A 7,008-nucleotide genomic window follows, 5' to 3' on the forward strand; every position below is an offset into this window, starting at 1 on the left:
GCAGAAAGTAGATTGGTGGTGCCCTAGGGCTGGGGGGGGGGGTTGTGAGTTAACGGATGGACTGCTGATGGGTATGAAGTTTCCTTTTGGAGTGATGATAATGTTCTAAAATTGATTACTGTGATGGTTGTACAACTCTGTGAATGTACTAAAAACTATTTTATTGTATACTTTAAACAGGAGAATTATATCTCAATGCAGCTGTTATAAAAAATTCACCTTGAGGGCTGGCCGAGTGGTGCATTGGTTAAGAGTTGGCTTGGGACGTCAGCTCTGAGAAGCAGGGCCCTGGTTCGGATCCCACATGAGGGCCAGAGATGCTGTGCCCTCTATAGCTAAGAGGGTGAACAGCAGCTCGACCTGGAACTGGGCTGACATGAGCTGCCATGAGCTGCCTTGAGTGATCGTCCAATGGCCGGCGAGCTATTACCTTACCAGGGAAGAGCACAATGATAATACCAACATGGGCCAGTGAAGTGATGTCCTCCACAATTAGACTGAAGAACAAAAGGACAGCAACTTGTCTGTTCCCCTTCCCCAATTACCCAACGCTGTTCCCCTCCCCCAATTCCCTAATAAAAATCTTTTTTTAAAAAATCACCTTGAGTTACTTGTGCAGCTGCGAAGCATGATTAGAAGCAGTGGCACAATCTATAAACAGCTCCTCTAGACCTTCAGATATCTGTCACACAAATCAATTCACCCAGCAAATATTTATTGAGCCCTCACTATGTTAGACACTGGAAATCCAATAGACAAGAAGATGAGAAGAAGATGGGAAAGAAACTGCCACCATGAAGCTGACAGTCTAGTAGAAACGATAACAAAATCTCAAAATCTCATAACATTCATTAAACACCTATCATGTGCCAGGCAGTGTTTTAAAATTTTTATATGTACGGTGTATTATCTCATTTAATCCTCCCATCAATACTCAGACATAGGTGCTATTGTTATCCTTATTTTGCAGACAAGAAAACCAAAGCTCAGAGAATTGAAGTAACTTACCCAAGGACACATAGTTAGCAAGAGATTGGAAGAAAATCAGAAACAGTTTTACTGATGTTTCAGTCTGTACACCTAACTACGTTATAAATTTTGCACTTTTATATTGAGATATTGAAACCAATAGATCCATGAATTTAGCATTTCTTCTTGAAGTATTACTTTTCAAAAGTCTTTGATTCTTTAACTGTAATTCGTTAGTAAGATTTTTGTCACGATAAAAATGAGAACTGAGCATTTATACATTATTATAGATCTGTTAGTATAGATCACATGTATATAAGAAGTATGATATTCAATTTATTTTTGAAAGATTTAAATGAAAATTTAGTTTACATTTTTTTGGGTACTATATGGGAAGAATCTAAGGTTTCGGTGAACCTCCAAAGTAATGTCAGCGCATCTAACATACATATTTATATATAAATGTATATATTTTAAAATTACTATAAATATAAATTATATATTTTATATAATATGTATATACAGATACATTACACATGTACTTATATAAAACATTATACATTACTATAGCATATATTAAATATATAAACATATTTTATATATAAGAGGGTGCCATAAAATGTATATACATTTTAAGAAAGGAAAACTGTATTAACATTGTAATACTCAATATATACTGATAACAAAAGATGAATACAAGTCACGTTTGACTTCTGCAATCACAAGAGGTGCTCAAAGTGGTTACCATTAGCGTCCAGACACTTCTGATTATGGTGAACTACTGCTTGAGCAATGTTGACCAAAGTGTCTACTTGTATACATTTTGGGGGGTACTCCCGGTATATAACAAGTTGGTGCAAACTATATTAGATGGTGAACCTAAAACTGCTCTAAAACATAAAGTCTGTTTTTAAAAATATCAACACTATTACAAACTAAAAATCATAATTTATGAAGTTGATATATATATGTATAAATGTGCATATATATGGGAATAAAAAGTAACAATTGCATAAATTACATTTTTATACTTTTTTTTGTTTTACACTTCACTTTTATTTTGTAAATTATTTAAGTTTTAATTTTGTTTGGTTAAAGCCGTTTGAGAGACCGATTCCTTGATTTGAAATGCAAGCACACTCATTAATGATCATAATCAAGGCCAAACAGTTTTTGCCAGTAAACAATTAGCTTTGGGAACAGATGTGTAAACTAAAAATATTTAAATTACTGTATTTCATAGTCGCTCTTCCTTGCTTTAGACATTAAATACTATTTGATCTTAGGCATGACATATATTTAATCCAGTCATGAAATACAGTTGCATTTTTGGAAGTATGGGACAAATTTTGTATTCTCACTGAGCATAATTCTCTAATTAGTGTGTCAAGGATGATGCTTGTGGAAGTATAAAAGGGAAGGTCTCCGTGATAAATGCATGGAGAAAAAGACACTAAGCGCTCCCTCAGTGGGTGCAGGGCATGTTTCTATACATGTACTTTGGGTGAGAAGCAGAGTGGTTATACTGGCCCTTCTTGGAGTTCTTCTCAAAGGGAAACCCTGATCTCTTCCCACAAAGCCACTTCCCAGTCCCTCTCTCAGAGCAGAGGTGCTTACCAGACTGACTCACTCGGATAATTTTTGCAAAACAGCTGCCTGGCCACTTGTCTTCCCACTGGAGATTTGTTTCAAAAGGAAAACTGTTCCTAGGGTAAATGAAAGTAGGAGAAGTTTGGAAATTTTTTTTTGCCATTTTATAAGAGGAATATATTTAATGAAATTAAAAATAAAAATTGGTGATTTTTATGTCCACCTTAGGCTGAGAGCACCCCATTTTCTTTGAGGCATTTGTAGACATATTGAAATCTGTGGCATACTTAGGGTTGCTGGTTCTTTCTCCATAATTCTTTTGAACTGGGCATAAACCTCAAGTGGAGTATAAAATTCAAAGAGAGTGTTTTCAATTTTTTGTCTCCAAGACTATTTTTTTTCACCTTTTTTAGTTAGGAAGGAGCCAATTGGGATGACAGAGCAATAATGGATGTGAGCTACAGTGCTATTAAATTACATTCTAGAGCCAAGAAAATCGAGACTCATAATCTTAGGAATTATTTATGATTAGAGTTAACACTTTTGAATACTTACCATGTGCCAGGCTCTGTACTGAATGCTTCATGTCCATTTTCTCATTTGATCCTGGCAAACCACCTGTGAGGCCTCATTTGACAGATGAGCAAACTGAGGCACAGAGAGTTTGATTTGTCCAAAGTCATCCAGTTGGTCACTTACAGAGCCGTGATTCAAACTCACATTGGCTTGATTGCAAAGCCATTATTCTTAAAGATTAGGCTATTCTGACTCTATTTGCTTTTGGACGCTCATGGAATCTACTCTAATCGGTTCTCACAATAAACTCTATTGGGTTTTGTTAAAAGTTGAAGAACGGGGAAGAAACTTTGTAGGCTGCATACCTCGAAAAAGTGGCCAGTGTGCTAGAAACAATGAAACAGACCAGACATGCCCACTGGGGAGCAACTGCAAGCTTCTGCAGGCCCTGATTTCACGTCCAAGGAGGAAATCCCAGCCATGGGTGTTGAAGTTACTGTTTGGCAAGGAGAAGCAAGACCATTGCTTTATCTAGCACACCCTTCTATAGTGCTCTATATGCAAGGCACTGGTCCAGCTGCTCCAAGCACTTTACAAACATTAACTCATTTATGTCTTACAACAATTCTCTGGAAATAGGTTACTATTATTATTCCCATATGATAGATGAATAAACCAAAGTTCAGAGATGTTAAGTAACTTGTCCAAGCTCACACAGCTGCTAAGTGCCAGAACTAGGCTTTGAACCTAGGCAGTCTGTATCTAATAAGGCTATGTTATATTGCCTCTCAACAGACAAACTTTTGTGATTTTCCTGTCTCTTGTGCTTGCCATCCTTTTCAGCCACTCCTGGGCAAGTTTACTCTGCCCGCAAATTTCCCCTACCCAATTGGCTTTTCCTCCACCCACATCTCTCTCCCGCGCTTGACAAGCTCCTTCTTCCCCACTGCTTCCTTTGGCATTACTCATGAACAACATGCTCTTTTCACCTGCCAAATTTTTTCCCCATAAATGATCCCATCTCGGCTTGGAAGTGAGGATGGAAAGTATTGTTCCTATTTTGTGAATAAGGGAACGAAAGCAAGCAACTTGCTTAACATCTCACACAACCATTTAGTGGCAAAGTTGACTAGAATCCAGCTTCTCTGGCTCTTAATCCGATGACCTTTTCCGTTGTACCACCTGATGGGTTTTAGAAATCAATTCATTCATTCATTCATCTGTTTGTCCACTTATTCATATTGTGATCATGTATTAAGTGCCTACTATATGCTAAAGCAATGGGTAAGAAGGAAGGTAGGTATAAAAATCCTTGCTCTTAAAGAGACGACAACACAGCTGAGATAAGATGCCACGATTAAAAGTTGAATAACACAGTTACAAATGCTAAGTGCCAAAGGAGTGATCTAGTTAGGTAAGACAGAAATTTTGAGGCTGAGTATGCAGCATCAAAGACAGCTTTATCAAGAAGGTCGGTGTTGAACTTGGTATGGAAGGGCACTTAGAACTTAGAGAAGAGGATGAGGCAGGACTTCCTAGCACTTATCATATCATGGCCCACAGAGAAAAGCATAGTATTTGTATAGCATATTGGAAAGAACACTGGAAGCAGCTGTAGCCCAGAGGCAAATAACCTAGGAGGTTCAATGGCAATCTCCTTGTCTCAGCCGAGGCCATAAGGAAGGGTTCATAGCCTAAGGCACTTGTAATACTTTTGGGAAGGTCTGCACAAAGGTGTTGGGGCACACTGTGGTGATGGTGCATTGAAAGACCACTGACAAGGGCACAGGACTGAAATGAAGGATAATTCCAAAAAAATACCATGGCAGATATGAGTAGAGAGAAAAATTATGGCCAAATGAAGAAAGGTCTTTGAATGTTATCCTGTGGACCTACAAAATAGGTAGTCCAAGCCCACATGGTGTTGTTTTAGGAAGATCCCCCTGACATCAATATGAAGGCTAGGCTGGAGGGAAGGAAAAGTTAGGAGGCTATTGCAATTGTCCGTGTGTGAGATGATGGTGTCTTGGACTATAGCGATGGTAGCAGAGACAGAGAAAAGTGGGCAGAATTGAGTTATATTTTGGAAGTATACATGACAGGGGTTGGTAATGGATTGCATGTACAAAGGAGAGATCGAAGAGGCAATGATGATTTCCAGGTTTCAAATGTGAACAAATAGGTGTGAATGGTGCTGCCATTCTTTAAGATGAGGAGCCCAGGAGAAGTGGAGAGATTTTTTTGGAGGGGTGGGACAGATGAAATGTTGAGTTTCAAGTTGACATTTAGAGGCAAGGAAACCAGTTAGGAGTCCATTGCAAGGCTTAAAATACTATCTATATGCTGAAGACTGCCAAATGTGTATCTCCAGCCTGGACTCCTTCATATTTGTTTATCCAACTGCCTGCTTGACGTACCAACTTGGATGCCTAATAGGCATCTTAAACTTAACACATCCAAAACTGAACTCTTTATTCACCGCCCCCACTCCTAACCCCTCACCAAAGCCTTTGCCACTGGTCAAACCTGCTCCTAACAGTATTCACCATCTCACTAAATGGTAACTTCATGCTTTCAGTTGCTCAGGTAGAAGACCTTGGAATAATTTTTTATTCTTTATCTCACATCCTAAATTTATTCTATCAGCAAATCTAGTTGGTTTTACTTTCAAAATACACCTACCATCCTACTACTTTTCATCACCTGGTTTATGTCATAATGATCAATCTCCTGGTATATTGCACTAGCCTTCAAGGTGTTCTCCTTGCTTGTGTCCTTGTCACCCTCACCCAAGTCTATTGTCCCCTATTGATTTAAAGGCCAGGCTAATCTTATTAACCTGAAAGTCAGATCACATTGCTCCTCTGCTCAAAACTCCTCCAATGACTTCCCATCTCACACATAATGATAGTAAAACTCTTTACAGTGACCCACAATGCTATATACAACCCAAATATCCCTCGCTCACCTCCTTCAGGTGTTGGATGAAATGCCCCCTACTCGGTGAGATCTCTGACTACCATGTTTAAAGTTGTAAGTTCCTCCTCCCCATTCCCTATTGGCCTTCCCTGTCTTATTTTTTTTCTTTATATCTTGGAACACTACTTGACATTATATATTTATTTATTTTTCAAAATTGTCTGTCTCCTGCTGCAAGAAGAGGGCTGAGCAACATTTGTCTGTAAAGGGCCAAATAGTAAACATTTTATGCTTTGTGGGCCAGATAGTTACTGACACAACTACCCAATTCCATTGTTGTTACACTAGAGCAGTCACCAAGGATACATTTAAGAATTCGCATGTCTGTTCTAATAAAACTGTATTTATCGATACAGGTTCACAGACCAGATTGTGCCCGTGAGCCATAGTGTTCTGACCCCCTACTAGAAGGTAAGTTCCAGGAGGGCAAGGGTTTTTATTTACTGTTATGGCCCTAACACCTAGAGTAGTATCTGGCACACAGTAGGTACCTGATATATTTTTGTTGAATGCATGAATGAATGAATCAATGAGAGATTTAAGGATCAGGAGAACTATATTACAGCCATTGATGGTGCAGCATCTTGAGCAAGAGCTGATTCTGGCTAGGTTAGCAGCACATCAATTCTCCTTCCTCCCTTCCCCCGTCATCCTTACACTATTACTGAAAGCATGTCATATGAAGTAAAAGTTGCTTTCATTGCCTGTGCAACTCTCTTGATGTGTGAAATTTCATCTTACTTCCTTTAATGTTGTCATTTATCTATTCAATCCTCCTGACTCAGGCTCTCTCTAATAACAATAATAACTCAAAAACTCGGCTCTATAACCAGAATGCCGAAATCAGTATTTTTAATTAATTTAAAACAATTGCTAGCTTCTATTGACAACTCTACACTTTCAACACTTCATATTTTGAAGTACTCTCTGAAGTTGAGCAACTGTTACTGTTAT

General features: G+C 38.5%; 1 protein-coding gene across 1 annotated transcript in view; it reads left to right on the top strand.

Moving 5' to 3' along the window:
* The window catches only part of TMEM164 (transmembrane protein 164), a 378,792-nt gene extending 372,349 nt beyond the window's left edge, over positions 1-6,443 (top strand). Inside the window, exon 8 of the mRNA XM_019660215.1 lies at positions 6,411-6,443. The gene's annotated coding sequence lies outside the window, so the exon portion shown is untranslated. The remainder of the gene's footprint in view (positions 1-6,410) is intronic.
* Positions 6,444-7,008: the final 565 nt, after the last annotated feature.

This window comes from Hipposideros armiger, unplaced genomic scaffold, assembly GCF_001890085.2.
Source record: "Hipposideros armiger isolate ML-2016 unplaced genomic scaffold, ASM189008v1 scaffold_314, whole genome shotgun sequence".
NCBI classification, from domain to species: Eukaryota; Metazoa; Chordata; class Mammalia; order Chiroptera; family Hipposideridae; genus Hipposideros; species Hipposideros armiger.